We start from the raw sequence: 20,727 nt of genomic DNA on the forward strand, positions 1-20,727 counted from the left end.
GCAAATCGACCAATAGGTGGCGCTTTTATTGCTAAATGACGAAATGACAGCTTCACTGCCTTCACTTTCATTTCCTCATGGAAGTTGTTGAAAGTACAAGCCCCGACAGCAGCATGTCACGACAGCAGCATGTAACGATGGCAGCATGTAACGACGGCAGCATGCCGCAACGGCAGCACGCCCCGACCCGCGTGGACTGCGAGGGCCCGTTCATCGCTGCTTGCAGCTTTAATTATTATTATTATTTTTCTTTTTCCCAAATGATCGCATTTTTCACTGCCTGAACATACCCCAAAACGCAACAAACTTGGAATATATGTCACACCTGGTGAAAAATTTTATAATCTGTTGTCATTCTGAATTTTCACCACTAGGTGGCGCTACAATCAAGGAAAGTGTGTTTTGCCTAATAACTCCCACATACTTTGTCGCACATTCAAAAACCTTATATCCACGCGTTCAGTGAATCTTGCTGAATCTCCTGATATAGGCCACGCCCATTTCCGCCTACCGTTTTTTTTCGCTAGCTCGCAAAATGTCGCAAACCTACTTTTTCGAACTCCTCCCAGGCAATTTCACCGATTTGCTCCAAACTTTGCACACAGCATCTGTGGACCCTTCTGACAAAAAGTTATTAAAAGAATATTGATATGCCAAAGATTACTCAAGTTATTAAATAACAACTTCCTGTAAAATCGGGTCAAAACAGGAAGTGTTGCATATCTCCACATTGGTTTGTCCAAATGACGTCACACTCAGGATACTACTTCCCCATGAGCCCCTAAGGCTCTGTGCAAAATCTTGGCCCATGACCACTAGGTGGCGCTATTTAAATTGAAGTATTTTATATCTCGACATTGGTTGGTCGGATTAACACTAAACTTGGTATACTGATTGCCAATGCCCTCCTGAGGATAGCTGAGAAAGGGGTTACCGATCTGACACTAGGTGGCGCTCTGGTGGCAGTTTCTTTTTATATTTGGCACTGTGCCCACACCATAACACTTATGGATAAGAAATTCATAGGGGTGGTATAGACCGGCCCCTGTAACTCACACACCAAAAATGACCAGCAGGTGGCGCTATTATCAAGAAAAAACGTTTTTTGCTAATTACTCCCACATAATATGGTGCACATTGTTAAACATTATATCTACGTGTTTCCCTGAATACTGCCGAACAGTGTGATGTAGGCCACGCCCACGTTCGCACTGAATTTCCATTTGCAAATTCGCCAAATGTTGCAAACCTACTTTTTCGAACTCCTCCCAGGCAATTTTTCCAATTTGCACCAAACTTTGCACGCAGCATCTGTGGACCCTCCTGACAAAAAGTTATTAAAAGAAATGTGCTAGTCCACAGAACGGCCAAAATATAAAACAACAATTTCCTGCGCATTGTGGTCAAACAGACATTCTTGTGTATCTTGATGAAATACAGTCCGATCAACACAAAACTTTTGGCAATTGTGTTCCATGGCACGATGAGCATTTCTACAAAATTTCGTGCAAATCGACCAATAGGTGGCGCTTTTATTGCTAAATGACGAAATGACAGCTTCACTGCCTTCACTTTCATTTCCTCAATGGAAGTTGTTGCAAGTACAAGCCCCGACAGCAGCATGTCACGACAGCAGCATGTAACGACGGCAGCATGTAACGACGGCAGCACGCCCCGACCCGCGTGGACTGCGAGGGCCCGTTCATCGCTGCTTGCAGCTTTAATTAGGGCCCGAGCAGGGAACCTGCGAGGTCCCTATTGTTTTTGTAGTGATTCTTATTATTAGGGCCCGAGCAGGGAACCTGCGAGGTCCCTATTGTTTTTGTAATGATTCTTATTATTAGGGCCCGAGCAGGGAACCTGCGAGGTCCCTATTGTTTTTCTCGTGATTCTTATTATTATTATTATTATTATTATTATTTTTAGGCCAAAATGATCGCATTTTTCACTGCCTGAACATACCCCAAAACTCATCAAACTTGGAATATATGTCACACCTGGTGAAAAATTTTATAATCTGTTGTCGTTGTAAATTTTCACCACTAGGTGGCGCTATAATCAAGGAAAGTGTGTTTTGGCTAATAACTCCCACATACTTTGGCCCACATTCAAAAACCTTATATCCACGCGTTCAGTGAATCTTGCTGAATCTCCTGATATAGGCCACGCCCATTTCCGCCTACCGTTTTTTTTCGCTAGCTCGCAAAATGTCGAAAACCTACTTTTTCGAACTCCTCCCAGGCAATTTCATCGATTTGCACGAAACTTTGCACACAGCATCTGTGGACCCTCCTGACAAAAAGTTATTAAAAGAATTTTGATATTCCAAAGAATACTCAAGTTATTAAATAACAACTTCCTGTGGATTCGGGTCACAACAGGAAGTGTTGCATATCTCCACATTGGTGTGTCCAAATGACGTGAAACTCAGGACACTACTTCCCCATGAGCCCCTAAGGCTCTGTGCAAAATCGTGGCCCATGACCACTAGGTGGCGCTATTTAAATTGAAGTATTTTATATCTCGACATTGGTTGGTTGGATTAACACAAAACTTGGTACACTCATTGCCAATGCCCTCCTGAGGACAGCTGATAAAGGTGTTACCGATCTGACACTAGGTGGCGCTCTGGTGGCAGTTTCATTTTATATTTGGCACTGTGCCCACACCATAACACTTATGGATATGAAATTCATAGGGGTGGTACAGACTGTCCCCTGTAACTCACACACCAAAAATGACCAGCAGGTGGCGCTATTATCAAGAAAAAACGTTTTTTGCTAATTACTCCCACATAATATGGTGCACATTGTTAAACATTATATCTACATCTTCCCTGAATACAGCCGAACAGTGTGATGTAGGCCACGCCCACGTTCGCACTGAATTTCCATTTGCAAATTCGCCAAATGTCGCAAACCTACTTTTTCGAACTCCTCCCAGGCAATTTTTCCAATTTGCACCAAACTTTGCACGCAGCATCTCTGGACCCTCCTGACAAAAAGTTATTAAAAGAAATGTGCTAGTCCACAGAACGGCCAAAATATAAAACAACAATTTCCTGCGCATTGTGGTCAAACAGACATTCTTGTGTATCTTGATGAAATACAGTCCGATGAACACAAAACTTTTGGCAATTGTGTTCCATGGCACGATGAGCATTTCTACAAAATTTCGTGCAAATCGACCTATAGGTGGCGCTTTTATTGCTAAATGACGAAATGACAGCTTCACTGCCTTCAGTTTTGATTCCTCCATGGAAGTTGTTGCATGAACAAGCCTCGACAGCAGCATGCCCCGACAGCAGCATGTAAAGACAGCAGCATGTAACGACGGCAGCATGCCGCGACGGCAGCACGCCCCGACCCGCGTGGACTGCGAGGGCCCGTTCATCGCTGCTTGCAGCTTTAATTATTATTATTTTTCTTTTTCCCAAATGATCGCATTTTTCACTGCCTGAACATACCCCAAAACGCATCAAACTTGGAATATATGTCACACCTGGTGAAAAATTTTATAATCTGTTGTCACTCTGAATTTTCACCACTAGGTGGCGCTACAATCAAGGCAAGTGTGTTTTGGCTAATAACGTCCACATACTTTGTCGCACGTTCAAAAACCTTACATCCACGCGTTCAGTGAACTGTGCTGAATCTAATGATATAGGCCACGCCCATTTCCGCCTACCGTTTTTTTTCGCTAGCTTGCGAAATGTCGCAAACCTACTTTTTCGAACTCCTCCCAGGCAATTTCACCGATTTGCACCAAACTTTGCACACAGCATCAGTGGACCCTCCTGACAAAAAGTTATTAAAAGAATTTTGCTATTCCAAACAATACTCAAGTTATTAAATAACAACTTCCTGTAGATTTGGGTCACAACAGGAAGTGTTGCATATCTCCACATTGGTCTGTCCGAATGACGTCAAACTCAGGATACTACTTGCTCATGAGCCCCAAAGGCTCTGTGCGAAATTTTGGCCGTCGACCACTAGGTGGCGCTCTTTAAATTGAAGTATTTTATATCTCAACATCGGTTGGTCAGATGAACACAAAACTTGGTACACTCATTGCCAATGCCCTCCTGAGGATAGCTGACAAAGGGGTTACCGATCTGACACTAGGTGGCGCTCTGGTGGCAGTTTCATTTTATATTTGGCACTGTGCCCACACCATAACACTTATGGATATGAAATTCATAGGGGTGGTATAGACTGGCCTCTGTAACTCACACACCAAAAATGACCAACAGGTGGCGCTATTATCAAGAAAAAACGTTTTTTGCTAATTACTCCCACATAATATGGTGCACATTGTTAAACATTATATCTACGTGTTCCCTGAATACATCCGAACAGTGTCATGTAGGCCACGCCCACGTTCGCACTGAATTTCCATTTGCAAATTCGCCAAATGTGGCAAACCTACTTTTTCGAACTCCTCCCAGGCAATTTTTCCAATTTGCACCAAACTTTGCACGCAGCATCTCTGGACCCTCCTGACAAAAAGTTATTTAAAGAAATGTGCTAGTCCACAGAACGCCCAAAATATAAAACAACAATTTCCTGCGCATTGTGGTCAAACAGACATTCTTGTGTATCTTGATGAAATACAGTCCGATGAACACAAAACTTTTGGCAATTGTGTTCCATGGCACGATGAGCATTTCTACAAAATTTCGTGCAAATCGACCAATAGGTGGCGCTTTGATTGCTAAATGACGAAATGACAGCTTCACTGCCTTCACTTTCATTTCTTCAATGGAAGTTGTTGCAAGTACAAGCCCCTACAGCAGCATGTCACGACAGCAGCATGTAACGACGGCAGCATGTAACGACGGCAGCATGCCGCGACGGCAGCACGCCCCGACCCGCGTGGACTGCGAGGGCCCGTTCATCGCTGCTTGCAGCTTTAATTAGGGCCCGAGCAGGGAACCTGCGAGGTCCCTATTGTTTTTCGAATGATTCTTATTATTATTAGGGCCCGAGCAGTGAAACTGCGAGGACCCTATTGTTTTTCGAATGATTCTTATTAGGGCCCGAGCAGTGAAACTGCGAGGACCCTATTGTTTTTGTAGTGATTATTAGGGCCCGAGCAGGGAACCTGCGAGGTCCCTATTGTTTTTCGAATGATTATTATTATTATTATTATTATTATTATTATTTTATTCCTTCGTCCAAAATGATCGCATTTTTCACTGCCTGAATGTGAATGAAAACTCGATTTTATTTGGCAAAGTCATTAGGCTTGGCGAAAAATTTTATAATCTGTTGTTGTTGTGAATGTGCACCACTAGGTGGCGCTATTATCAAGGAAAGTGCGTTTTGGCTAATAACTCCCACATACTTTGTCGCACCTTCGAAAACCTTATATCCACACGTTCAGTGAATTGTGCTGAATCTCTTGATATAGGCAACGCCCATTTATGCTTTGCGTTTTTTTCACTAGCTCGCGCAATGTCGCAAACCTACTTTTTCGAACTCCTCCCAGGCAATTTCACCGATTTGCACCAAACTTTGCACACAGCATCTGTGGACCCTCCTGACAAAAAGTTATTAAAAGAATTTTGATATTCAAAAAAATACTCAAGTTATTAAAAAACAACTTCCTGCAGATTTCGTTCCAACCTGGAAGTGTTGCATATCTCCACATTGGTTTGTCCAAATGACGTGAAACTCAGGATACTACTTGCTCATGAGGCCCAAAGGCTCTGTGCGAAATTGTGGCCGATGACAACTAGGTGGCGCTATTTAAATTGAAGTATTTTATATCTCGACATCGGTTGGTCGGATGAACACAAAACTTGTTACACTCATTGCCACTGCCCTCCTGATGACAGCTGACAAAGGGGTTAGTGATCTGACACTAGGTGGCGCTCTGGTGGCAGTTTCATTTTATATTTGGCACTGTGCCCACACCATAACACTTATGGATATGAAATTCATAGGGGTGGTATAGACTGGCCCCTGTAACTCACACACCAAAAATGACCAGCAGGTGGCGCTATCATCAACACAAACCATTTTTGCCTAATAACTCCCACATACTTTGTCGCACATTCAAAAACCTTATATCCACACGTTCAGTGAATCTTGCTGAATCTCCTGATATAGGCCACGCCCATTTGCGCCTAGCGTTTTTTTTCGCTAGCTCGCGAAATGTCGCAAACCTACTTTTTCGAACTCCTCCCAGGCAATTTCACCGATTTTCACCAAACTTTGCACACAGCATCAGTGGACCCTTCTGACAAAAAATTATTAAAAGAATTTTGATACGCCAAAGAACACTCAAGTTATTAAATAACAACTTCCTGTGGATTTGGGTCAAAACAGGAAGTGTTGCATATCTCCACATTGGTGTGTCCAAATGACATGAAACTGAGGACACTACTTCCCCATGAGCCCCTAAGGCTCTGTGCAAAATCTTGGCCCATGACCACTAGGTGGCGCTATTTAAATTGAAGTATTTTATATCGACGTCAGTTGGTCGACTTAACACGAAACTTGGTACACTGATTGCCAATGGCCTCCTGAGGATAGCTGACGAAGGTGTTACCGATCTGACACTAGGTGGCGCTCTGGTGGCAGTTTCATTTTATAATTGGCACTGTGCCCACACCATAACACTTATGGATATGAGACTGATTGGGGTGGTATAGACTGGCATCTGTAACTCACACACCAAAAACCACCAGCAGGTGGCGCTATTATCAACACATAACCGCTTTTTGGCTATCAGTTAAGACATGCGCGCACAATAACGGGGCAATGGGTCCGGGTAAGGAGCACGCCTCGACAGCAGCACGGCCCGACCCGCGTGGCCTGCGAGGGCCCGTTCATCGCTGCTTGCAGCTTTAATTATTCTTTGTTATTTGTTTTTCTTTGTCCAAAATGATCGCATTTTTCACTGCCTGAACATACCCCAAAACTCACCAAACTTGGAATATATGTCACACCTGGCGAAAAATTTTATAATCTGTTGTCGTTGTGAATTTCCACCACTAGGTGGCGCTATTATTAAGGAAAGTGCGTTTTGGCTAATAACTCCCACATACTTTGTCACACATTCAAAAACCTTATATCCACGCGTTCAGTGAATTGTGCTGAATCTCCTGATATAGGCCACGCCCATTTCCGCCTACCGTTTTTTTTCGCTAGCTCGCGAAATGTCGAAAACCTACTTTTTCGAACTCCTCCCAGGCAATTTCACCGATTTGCATGAAACTTTGCACACAGCATCTGTGGACCCTCCTGACAAAAAGTTATTAAAAGAATTTTGATACGCCAAAGAATACTCAAGTTATTAAATAACAACTTCCTGTGGATTCGGGTCACAACAGGAAGTGCTGCATATCTCCACATTGGTGTGTCCGAATGACGTGAAACTCAGGATACTACTTCCCCATGAGCCCCTAAGACTCTGTGCCAAATGTTGGCCCATGACCACTAGGTGGCGCTATTTAAATTGAAGTATTTTATATCTCGACATCGGTTGGTCGGATTAACACAAAACTTGGTACACTGATTGCCAATGTCCTCCTGAGGTTAACTGATGAAGGTGTTACCGATCTGACACTAGGTGGCGCTCTGGTGGCAGTTTCATTTTAGAATTGGCACTGTGCCCACACCATAACACTTATGGATATGAAACTGATTGGGGTGGTATAGACTGGCATCTGTAACTCACACACCAAAAATCACCAGCAGGTGGCGCTATTATCAAGAAAAAACGTTTTTTGCTAATTACTCCCACATAATATGGTGCACATCGTTAAACATTATATCTATATGTTCCCTGAATAGAGCCGAACCGTGTGATGTAGGCCACGCCCACGTTCGCACTGAATTTCCATTCGCAAATTCGCCAAATGTCGCAAACCTACTTTTTCGAACTCCTCCCAGGCAATTTTTCCAATATGCACCAAACTTTGCACACAGCATCTGTGGACTCTCCTGACAAAAAGTTATTAAAAGAATTGTGATAGTCTAAAGCACGGCCAAAATATAAAACAACAATTTCCTGCACGTTGTGGTAAACCACACAGTCTTGCATATCTTGATGAAATACAGTCCAATTAACACAAAACTTTTTTGATTTGTCTTCCATGCCCACATGAGGGTTCGTGCCAAATTCGGTGCATATCCACCAATAGGTGGCGCTTTTATTGCTAAATGACGAAATGACAGCTTGACTGCCTTCACTTTCATTTCCTCAATTGAAGTTGTTGCATGTACAAGCCCCGACAGCAGCATGTCACGACAGCAGCATGCCCCGACAGCAGCACGCCCCGACCCGCGTGTACTGCGAGGGCCCGTTCATCGCTGCTTGCAGCTTTAATTAGGGCCCGAGCAGGGAACCTGCGAGGTCCCTATTGTAATTGTAGTGATTATTTTTTGTTATTTTTAGTTATTTGTTTTTCTTTGTCGCAAATGATCGCATTTTTCACTGCCTGAACATACCCCAAAACTCACCAAACTTGGAATATAGATCAGACCTGGCGAAAAATTTGATAATCTGTTGTCGTTGTGAATTTCCACCACTAGGTGGCGCTACAATCAAGGAAAGTGCGTTTTGGCTAATAACTCCCATATACTTAGTCGCACATTCAAAAACCTTATATCCACGCGTTCAGTGAATTGTGCTGAATCTCCTCATATAGGCCACGCCCATATCCGCCTACCGTTTTTTTTCGCTAGCTCACAAAATGTCGCAAACCTACTTTTTCGAACTCCTCCCAGGCAATTTCACCGATTTGCACCAAACTTTGCACACAGCATCTGTGGAGCCTTCGGACAAAAAGTTATTAAAAGAATTTTGATATTTCAAAAAATACTCAAGTTATTAAATAACAACTTCCTGCAGATTTCGTTCCAACCAGGAAGTGTTGCATATCTCCACATTGGTGTGTCCAAATGACGTGAAACTCAGGATACTACTTCCCGATGAGCCCCTAAGGCTCTGGGCAAAATCTTGGCCCATGACCGCTAGGTGGCGCTATTTAAATTAAAGTATTTTATATCTCGACATTGGTTGGTTGGATTAACACAAAACTTGGTACACTGATTGCCAATGGCCTCCTGAGGACAACTGACGAAGGTGTTACCGATCTGACACTAGGTGGCGCTCTGGTGGCAGTTTCATTTTATAATTGGCACTGTGCCCACACCATAACACTTATGGATATGAAACTGATTGGGGTGGTATAGACTGGCATCTGTAACTCACACACCAAAAATCACCAGCAGGTGGCGCTATTATCAACACTAAACCGTTTTTGGCTATCAGTTAAGACATGCGCGCACAATGACGGGGCAATGGGTCCGGGTAAGGAGCACGCCCCGACAGCAGCACGCCCCGACCCGCGTGGACTGCGAGGGCCCGTTCATCGCTGCTTGCAGCTTTAATTAGGGCCCGAGCAGTGAAACTGCGAGGACCCTATTGTTTTTCGAATGATTCTTATTATTATTATTATTATTTTTCTTTTTCCCAAATGATCGCATTTTTCACTGCCTGAACATACCCCAAAACGCATCAAACTTGGAATATATGTCACACCTGGTGAAAAATTTTATAATCTGTTGTCATTCTGAATTTTCACCACTAGGTGGCGCTACAATCAAGGCAAGTGTGTTTTGGCTAATAACATCCACATACTTTGTCGCACATTCAAAAACCTTACATCCACGCGTTCAGTGAATTGTGCTGAATCTCCTGATATAGGCCACGCCCATTTCCGCCTACCGTTTTTTTTCGCTAGCTCGCGAAATGTTGAAAACCTACTTTTTCGAACTCCTCCCAGGCAATTTCACCGATTTGCACCAAACTTTGCAGACGGCATCTGTGGACCCTTCTGACAAAAAGTTATTAAAAGAATATTGATATACCAAAGATTACTCAAGTTATTAAATACCAACTTCCTGTAAAATCGGGTCAAAACAGGAAGTGTTGCATATCTCCACATTGGTTCGTCCAAATGACGTCACACTCAGGATACTACTTCCCCATGAGCCTCTAAGGCTCTGGGCAAAATCTTGGCCCATGACCGCTAGGTGGCGCTATTTAAATTGAAGTATTTTATATCTCAACATCGGTTGGTCGGATTAACACAAAACTTGGTACACTCATTGCCAATGCCCTCCTGAGGATAGCTGACAAAGGGGTTACCGATCTGACACTAGGTGGCGCTCTGGTGGCAGTTTCTTTTTAGATTTGGCACTGTGCCCACACCATAACACTTATGGATATGAAATTCATAGGGGTGGTATAGACTGGCATCTGTAACTCACACACCAAAAATGACCAGCAGGTGGCGCTATTATCAAGAAAAAACGTTTTTTGCTAATTACTCCCACATAATATGGTGCACATTGTTAAACATTATATCTACGTGTTCCCTGAATACAGCCGAACAGTGTGATGTAGGCCACGCCCACGTTCGCACTGAATTTCCATTTGCAAATTCGCCAAATGTCGCAAACCTACTTTTTCGAACTCCTCCCAGGCAATTTTTCCAATTTGCACCAAACTTTGCACGCAGCATCTCTGGACCCTCCTGACAAAAAGTTATTAAAAGAAATGTGCTAGTCCACAGAACGCCCAAAATATAAAACAACAATTTCCTGCGCATTGTGGTCAAACAGACATTCTTGTGTATCTTGATGAAATACAGTCCGATCAACACAAAACTTTTGGCAATTGTGTTCCATGGCACGATGAGCATTTCTACAAAATTTCGTGCAAATCGACCAATAGGTGGCGCTTTTATTGCTAAATGACGAAATGACAGCTTCACTGCCTTCACTTTCATTTCCTCATGGAAGTTGTTGAAAGTACAAGCCCCGACAGCAGCATGTCACGACAGCAGCATGTAACGACGGCAGCATGTAACGACGGCAGCATGCCGCAACGGCAGCACGCCCCGACCCGCGTGGACTGCGAGGGCCCGTTCATCGCTGCTTGCAGCTTTAATTAGGGCCCGAGCAGTGAAACTGCAAGGACCTATTGTAATTGTAATGATTATTATTATTATTATTTTTTTTTTTCTGCCAAAATGATCGCATTTTTCACTGCCTGAACGTGTATGAAAACGCGATTTTATTTGGCAAACACATTAGGCCTGGCGAAAAATTTTATAATCTGCTGTCGTTGTGAACTTTCACCACTAGGTGGCGCTATAATCAAGGAAAGTGTGTTTTGGCTAATAACTCCCACATACTTTGTCGCACCTTCAAAAACCTTATATCCACGCGTTCAGTGAATGGTGCTGAATCTCCTGACTTAGGCCACGCCCATTTCCGCCTACCGTTTTTTTTCGCTAGCTCGTGAAATGTCGAAAACCTACTTTTTCAAACTCCTCCCGGGCAATTTCACCGATTTGCACCAAACTTTGCACACAGCATCTGTGGACCCTTCTGACAAAAAGTTATTAAAAGAATTTTGATACGCCAAACAATACTCAAGTTATTAAATAACTACTTCCTGCAGATTTCGTTCCAAACAGGAAGTGTTGCATATCTCCACATTGGTTTGTCCGAATGACGTGAAACTCAGGACACTACTTCCACATGAGCCCCTAAGGCTCTGTGCAAAATATTAGCCGATGACCACTAGGTGGCGCTCTTTAAATTGAAGTAATTTATATCTCAACATCGGTTGGTCGGATTAACACAAAACTTGGTACACTCATTGCCAATGCCCTCCTGAGGATAGCTGACAAAGGGGTTACCGATCTGACACTAGGTGGCGCTCTGGTGGCAGTTTCTTTTTAGATTTGGCACTGTGCCCACACCATAACACTTATGGATATGAAATTCATAGGGGTGGTATAGACTTGCCCCTGTAACTCACACACCAAAAATGACCAACAGGTGGCGCTATTATCAACACAAAGCAGTTTTTGACTAATAACTCCCACATAATTTGTCAGACATTGTTAACATTATATCTATATGTTCCCTGAATACAGCCGAACCGTGTGATGTAGGCCACGCCCACGTTCGCACTGAATTTCCATTTGCAAATTCGCCAAATGTCGCAAACCTACTTTTTCGAACTCCTCCCAGGCAATTTTTCAAATTTGCACCAAACTTTGCACGCAGCATCTCTGGACCCTTTTGACAAAAAGTTATTAAAAGAAATGTGCTAGTCCACAGAACGGCCAAAATATACAACAACAATTTCCTGCGCATTGTGGTCAAACAGACATTCTTGTGTATCTTGATGAAATACAGTCCGATGAACACAAAACTTTTGGCAATTGTGTTCCATGGCACGATGAGCATTTCTACAAAATTTCGTGCAAATCGACCAATAGGTGGCGCTTTTATTGCTAAATGACGAAATGACAGCTTCACTGCCTTCAGTTTTGTTCCTCTACAGAAGTTGTTGCATGAACAAGCCTCGACAGCAGCATGCCCGAACAGCAGCATGTAACGACGGCAGCATGCCCCGACAGCAGCACGCCCCGACCCGCGTGGACTGCGAGGGCCCGTTCATCGCTGCTTGCAGCTTTAATTATTATTTGTTTTTGTTTTTTTTTTCCTGCCAAAATGATCGCATTTTTCACTGCCTGAATGTGAATGAAAACGCGATTTTATTTGGCAAAGTCATTAGGCTTGGCGAAAAATTTTATAATCTGTTGTCGTTGTGAATGTCCACCACTAGGTGGCGCTACAATCAAGGAAAGTGTGTTTTGCCTAATAACTCCCACATACTTTGTCGCACATTCAAAAACCTTATATCCACGCGTTCAGTGAATCTTGCTGAATCTCCTGATATAGGCCACGCCCATTTCCGCCTACCGTTTTTTTTCGCTAGCTCGCAAAATGTCGCAAACCTACTTTTTCGAACTCCTCCCAGGCAATTTCACCGATTTGCTCCAAACTTTGCACACAGCATCTGTGGACCCTGCTGACAAAAAGTTATTAAAAGAATATTGATATGCCAAAGATTACTCAAGTTATTAAATAACAACTTCCTGTAAAATCGGGTCACAACAGGAAGTGCTGCATATCTCCACATTGGTTTGTCCAAATGACGTCACACTCAGGATACTACTTCCCCATGAGCCTCTAAGGCTCTGTGCAAAATCTTGGCCCATGACCGCTAGGTGGCGCTATTTAAATTGAAGTATTTTATATCTCAACATCGGTTGGTCGGATGAACACAAAACTTGGTACACTCATTGCCACTGCCCTCCTGAGGAAAGCTGACAAAGGAGTTACCGATCTGACACTAGGTGGCGCTCTGGTGGCAGTTTCTTTTTATATTTGGCACTGTGCCCACACCATAACACTTATGGATATGAAATTCATAGGGGTGGTATAGACTGGCCCCTGTAACTCACACACCAAAAATGACCAGCAGGTGGCGCTATTATCAAGAAAAAACGTTTTTTGCTAATTACTCCCACATAATATGGTGCACATTGTTAAACATTATATCTACGTGTTCCCTGAATACAGCCGAACAGTGGGATGTAGGCCACGCCCATGTTCACACTGAATTTCCATTTGCAACTTCGCCAAATGTCGCAAACCTACTTTTTCGAACTCCTCCCAGGCAATTTTTCCAATTTGCACCAAACTTTGCACACAGCATCTCTGGACTCTCCTGACAAAAAGTTATTAAAAGAAATGTGCTAGTCCACAGAACGCCCAAAATATAAAACAACAATTTCCTGCGCATTGTGGTTAAACAGACATTCTTGTGTATCTTGATGAAATACAGTCTGATGAACACAAAACTTTTGGCAATTGTGTTCCATGGCATGATGAGCATTTCTACAAAATTTCGTGCAAATCGACCAATAGGTGGCGCTTTTATTGCTAAATGACGAAATGACAGCTTCACTGCCTTCACTTTCATTTCCTCAATGGAAGTTGTTGCAAGTAGAAGCCCCGACAGCAGCATGTCACGACAGCAACATGCCCCGACAGCAGCATGCCCCGACAGCAGCACGCCCGACAGCAGCACGCCCCGACCCGCGTGGACTGCGAGGGCCCGTTCATCGCTGCTTGCAGCTTTAATTAGGGCCCGAGCAGTGAAACTGCGAGGACCCTATTGTTTTTCTAATGGTTATTATTTTTTGTTATTTTTTTTCTTCTGACGAAATGATCGCATTTTTCACTGCCTGAACATACCCCAAAACTCATCAAACTTGGAATATAGATCAGACCTGGTGAAAAATTTTATAATCTGTTGTCATTCTGAATTTTCACCACTAGGTGGCGCTACAATCAAGGCAAGTGTGTTTTGGCTAATAACGTCCACATACTTTGTCGCACATTCAAAAACCTTACATCCACGCGTTCAGTGAACTGTGCTGAATCTCCTGATATAGGCCACGCCCATTTCCGCCTACCGTTTTTTTTCGCTAGCTCGCGAAATGTCGAAAACCTACTTTTTCGAACTCCTCCCAGGCAATTTCACCGATTTGCACCAAACCTTGCACACAGCATCTGTGGACCCTTCTGACAAAAAGTTATTAAAAGAATTTTGATACGCCAAAGAACACTCAAGTTATTAAATAACAACTTCCTGTGGATTCGGGTCACAACAGGAAGTGTTGCATATCTCCACATTGGTGTGTCCGAATGACGTGAAACTCAGGACACTACTTCCCCATGAGCCCCTAAGGCGCTGTGCAAAATCTTGGCCCATGACCACTAGGTGGCGCTATTTAAATTTAAGTATTTTATATCTCGACATTGGTTGGTCGGATTAACACAAAACTTGGTACACTGATTGCCAATGTCCTCCTGAGGTCAACTGACGAAGGTGTTACCGATCTGACACTAGGTGGCGCTCTGGTGGCAGTTTCATTTTATAATTGGCACTGTGCCCACACCATAACACTTATGGATATGAAACTGATTGGGCCGGTATAGACTGGCATCTGTAACTCACACACCAAAAATCACCAGCACGTGGCGCTATTATCAACACAAAGCAGTTTTTGACCAATAACTCCCACATAATTTGTCAGACATTGTGAAACCTTATATCTACGTGTTCCCTGAATTCACCTGAATTGTATGATGTAGGCCACGCCCACTTTTGCGCAACATTTCCATTCGCAAATGCGCAAAATGTCGCTAACCTACATTTTCGAACTCCTCCCAGACAATTTCTCCGATTTGCACCAAACTTTGCACGCAGCATCTGTGGACCCTCCTGACAAAAAGTTATTAAAAGAAATGTGCTAGTCCACAGAACGCCCAAAATATAAAAAAACAATTTCCTGCACATTGTGGTCAAACAGACATTCTTGTGTATCTTGATGAAATACAGTCCGATTAACACAAAACTTTTTCCAGTTGTGTTCCATGGCCACATGACGATTTCTGACAAATTTGTTGCAAATCGGCCAATAGGGGGCGCTTTTATTGCTAAATGACTAAATAACAGCTTGACTGCCTTCACTTTTGATTCCTCAACGGAAGTTGATGCATTAACAAGCCCTGACAGCAGCATGTAACGACATCAGCATGTAACGACGGCAGCACGCCGCGACAGCAGCACGCCCCGACGCGCGTGGACTGCGAGGGCCCGTTCATCGCTGCTTGCAGCTTTAATTTTTATTTTTATTGTTCCCAAATGATCGCATTTTTCACTGCCTGAACATACCCCAAAACTCATCAAACTTGGAATATAGATCAGACCTGGCGAAAAATTTTATAATCTGTTGTCGTTGTGAATTTTCACCACTAGGTGGCGCTACAATCAAGGAAAGTGCGTTTTGGCTAATAACTCCCACATACTTTGTCGCACATTCAAAAACCTTACATCCACGTGTTCAGTGAATTGTGCTGAATCTCCTGATATAAGCCACGCCCATTTGCGCCTAGCGTTTTTTTTCGCTAGCTCGCGAAATGTCGAAAACCTACTTTTTCGAACTCCTCCCGGGCAATTTCACCGATTTTCACCAAACTTTGCCCACAGCATCTGTGGACCCTTCTGACAAAAAGTTATTAAAAGAATTTTGATACGCCAAAGAATACTCAAGTTATTAAATAACAACTTCCTGTGGATTCGGGTCACAACAGGAAGTGTTGCATATCTCCACATTGGTGTGTCCGAATGACGTGAAACTCAGGACACTACTTCCCCATGAGACCCTAAGACTCTGTGCGAAATTTTGGGCGACGACCACTAGGTGGCGCTATTTAAATTGAAGTATTTTATATCTCAACATCGGTTGGTCGGATGAACACAAAACTTGGTACACTGATTGCCAATGGCCTCCTGAGGAAAACTGACGAAGGTGTTACCGATCTGACACTAGGTGGCGCTCTGGTGGCAGTTTCATTTTATATTTGGCACTGTGCCCACACCATAACACTTATGGATATGAAATTCATAGGGGTGGTATAGACTGGCCCCTGTAACTCACACACCAAAAATCACCAGCAGGTGGCGCTATTATCAAGAAAAAAAGTTTTTTGCTAATTACTCCCACGTAATATGGTGCACATTGTTAAACATTATATCTATATTTTCCCTGAATACAGCCGAACCGTGTGATGTAGGCCACGCCCACGTTCGCACTGAATTTCCATTCGCAAATTCGCTAAATGTCGCAAACCTACTTTTTCGAACTCCTCCCAGGCAATTTTTCCGATTTGCACCAAACTTTGCACGCAGCATCTGTGGCCCCTCCTGACAAAAAGTTATTAAAAGAAATGTGCTAGTCCACACAACGCCCAAAATATAAAACAACAATTTCCTGCACATTGCAATCAAACGGATATTCTTGTGTATCTTGATGAAATACAGTCCGATTAACACAAAACTTTTCCCAGTTGGGTTCCATGGCCACATGACGATTTCTGACAAATTTGGTGCAAATCGGCCAATAGGGGGCGCTTTTATTGCTAAATGACTAAATAACAGCTTGACTGCCTTCACTTGTGATTCCTCAACGGAAGTTGATGCATGAACAAGCCCTGACAGCAGCACGTAACGACAGCAGCATGTAACGACGCCAGCATGTAACGACGGCAGCACGCCCCGACGCGCGTGGACTGCGAGGGCCCGTTCATCGCTGCTTGCAGCTTTAATTAGGGCCCGAGCAGTGAAACTGCGAGGACCCTATTGTAATTGTAGTGATTATTATTATTATTATTATTATTTTTTTTTTCCTGCCAAAATGATCGCATTTTTCACTGCCTGAATGTGAATGAAAACGCGATTTTATTTGGCAAAGTCATTAGGCTTGGCGAAAAATTTTATAATCTGTTGTCGTTGTGAATGTCCACCACTAGGTGGCGCTACAATCAAGGAAAGTGCGTTTTGCCTAATAACTCCCACATACTTTGTCGCACATTCAAAAACCTTATATCCAACCATTCAGTGAATTGTGCTGAATCTCCTGATATAGGCCACGCCCATTTCCGCCTACCGTTTTTTTTCGCTAGCTCGCGAAATGTCGCAAACCTACTTTTTCGAACTCCTCCCAGGCAATTTCACCGATTTGCTCCAAACTTTGCAGACAGCATCTGTGGACCCTTCTGACAAAAAGTTATTAAAAGAATTTTGATACGCCAAAGAATACTCAAGTTATTAAATAACAACTTCCTGTAAAATCGGGTCAAAACAGGAAGTGTTGCATATCTCCACATTGGTTTGTCCAAATGACGTCACACTCAGGATAGTACTTCCCCATGAGCCTCTAAGGCTCTGTGCAAAATCTTGGCCCATGACCGCTAGGTGGCGCTATTTAAATTGAAGTATTTTATATCTCAACATCGGTTGGTCGGATGAACACAAAACTTGGTACACTCATTGCCACTGTCCTCCTGAGGAAAGCTGACAAAGGAGTTACCGATCTGACACTAGGTGGCGCTCTGGTGGCAGTTTCTTTTTATATTTGGCACTGTGCCCACACCATAACACTTATGGATATGAAATTCATAGGGGTGGTATAGACTGGCCCCTGTAACTCACACACCAAAAATGACCAGCAGGTGGCGCTATTATCAAGAAAAAACGTTTTTTGCTAATTACTCCCACATAATATGGTGCACATCGTTAAACATTATATCTATATGTTCCCTGAATACAGCCGAACCGTGTGATGTAGGCCACGCCCACGTTCGCACTGAATTTCCATTCGCAAATTCGCCAAATGTCGCACACCTACTTTTTCGAACTCCTCCCAGGCAATTTCACCGATTTGCACAAAACTTTGCACACAACATCTGTGGACGCTCCTGACAAAAAGTTATTAAAAGAAATGTGCTAGTCCACAGAACGGCCAAAATATAAAACAACAATTTCCTGCGCATTGAGGTCAAACAGACATTCTTGTGTATCTTGATGAAATACAGTCCGATTAACACAAAACTTTTGGAATTTGTGTTCCATGGCACGATGAGCATTTCTACAAAATTTCGTGCAAATCGACCAATAGGTGGCGCTATTATCAAGAAAAAACGTTTTTTGCTAATTACTCCCACATAATATGGTGCACATCGTTAAACATTATATCTATATATTCCCTGAATACAGCCGAACCGTGTGATGTAGGCCACGCCCACGTTCGCACTGAATTCCCATTCGCAAATTCGCCGAAAGTCGCAAACCTACTTTTTCGAACTCCTCCCAGGCAATATTTACGATTTGCACCAAACTTTGCACACAGCATCTGTGGACTCTCCTGACAAAAAGTTATTAAAAGAATTGTGATAGTCTAAAGAACGACCAAAATATAAAACAACAATTTCCTGCACGTTGTGGTAAACCACACAGTCTTGCAAATCTTGATGAAATACAGTCGGATTAACACAAAACTTTTTTGATTTGTCTTCCATGCCCACATGAGGGTTTGTGCCAAATTCGGTGCTTATCCACCAATAGGTGGCGCTTTTATTCCTAAATGACGAAATGACAGCTTGACTGCCTTCACTTTCATTTCCTCAATGGAAGTTGTTGCATGTAGAAGCCCCGACAGCAGCATGTCACGACAGCAGCACGCCCCGACCCGCGTGGACTGCGAGGGCCCGTTCATCGCTGCTTGCAGCTTTAATTTATTAATAGGGCCCGAGCAGTGAAACTGCGAGGACCCTATTGTTTTTGTAGTGATTATTATTATTTGTTTTTTTTTTTTTTTTCCTGCCAAAATGATCGCATTTTTCACTGCCTGAACATACCCCAAAACTCACCAAACTTGGAATATAGATCAGACCTGGCGAAAAATTTTATAATCTGTTGTCGTTGTGAACTTTCACCACTAGGCGGCGCTATAATCAAGGAAAGTGTGTTTTGGCTAATAACTCCCACATACTTTATCGCACATTCAAAAACCTTATATCCACGCGTTCAGTGAATCTTGCTGAATCTCCTGATGTAGGCCACGCCCATTTCCGCCTACCGTTTTTTTTCGCTAGCTCGCAAAATGTCGAAAACCTACTTTTTCGAACTCCTCCCAGGCAATTTCACCGATTTGCACGAAACTTTGCACACCGCATCTGTGGTCCCTCCTGACAAAAAGTTATTAAAAGAATTTTAATACGCCAAAGAATACTCAAGTTATTAAATAACAACTTCCTGTGGATTCGGGTCACAACAGGAAGTGTTGCATATCTCAACATTGGTGTGTCCAAATGATGTGAACCTCAGGATACTCCTTCCACATGAGCCCCTAAGGCTCTGTGCAAAATCTTGGCCCATGACCACTAGGTGGCGCTATTTATATTGAAGTATTTTATATCTCGACATTGGTTGGTTGGATTAACACAAAACTTGGTACACTCATTGCCAATGGCCTCCTGAGGACAGCTGACAAAGGGGTTACCGATCTGACACTAGGTGGCGCTCTGGTGGCAGTTTCATTTTATATTTGGCACTGTGCCCACACCATAACACTTATGGATATGAAATTCATAGGGGTGATATAGACTGGCCCCTGTAACTCACACACCAAAAATGACCAGCAGGTGGCGCTATTATCAAGAAAAAACGTTTTTTGCTAATTACTCCCACATAATATGGTGGACATTGTTAAACATTATATCTATATGTTCCCTGAATACAGCCGAACCGTGTGATGTAGGCCACGCCCACGTTCGTACTGAATTTCCATTCGCAAATTCGCCAAATGTCGCAAACCTACTTTTTCGAACTCCTCCCAGGCACTTTCTCCAATTTGCACCAAACTTTGCACGCAGCATCCCTGGTCCTTCCTGACAAAAAGTTATTAAAAGAAATGTGCTAGTCCACAGAACGGCCAAAATATAAAACAACAATTTCCTGCGCATTGTGGTCAAACAGACATTCTTGTGTATCTTGATGAAATACAGTCCGATGAACACAAAACTTTTGGCACTTGTGTTCCATGGCACGATGAGCATTTCTACTAAATTTCGTGCAAATCGACCAATAGGTGGCGCTTTTATTGCTAAATGACGAAATGACAGCTTCACTGCCTTCAGTTTTGATTCCTCTATGGAAGTTGTTGCATGAACAAGCCTCGACAGCAGCATGCCCCGACAGCACCATGTAACGACAGCAGCATGCCCCGACGGCAGCACGTCCCGACAGCAGCACGCCCCGACCCGCGTGGACTGCGAGGGCCCGTTCATCGCTGCTTGCAGCTTTAATTTGTTTTTTTTTTTCTTCTGCCAAAATGATCGCATTTTTCACTGCCTGAACATACCCCAAAACTCATCAAACTTGGAATATATGTCACACCTGGTGAAAAATTTTATAATCTGGTGTCGTTGTGAA

Source organism: Pagrus major, chromosome 2 (genome assembly GCF_040436345.1).
Source record: "Pagrus major chromosome 2, Pma_NU_1.0".
NCBI lineage: Eukaryota > Metazoa > Chordata > Actinopteri > Spariformes > Sparidae > Pagrus > Pagrus major.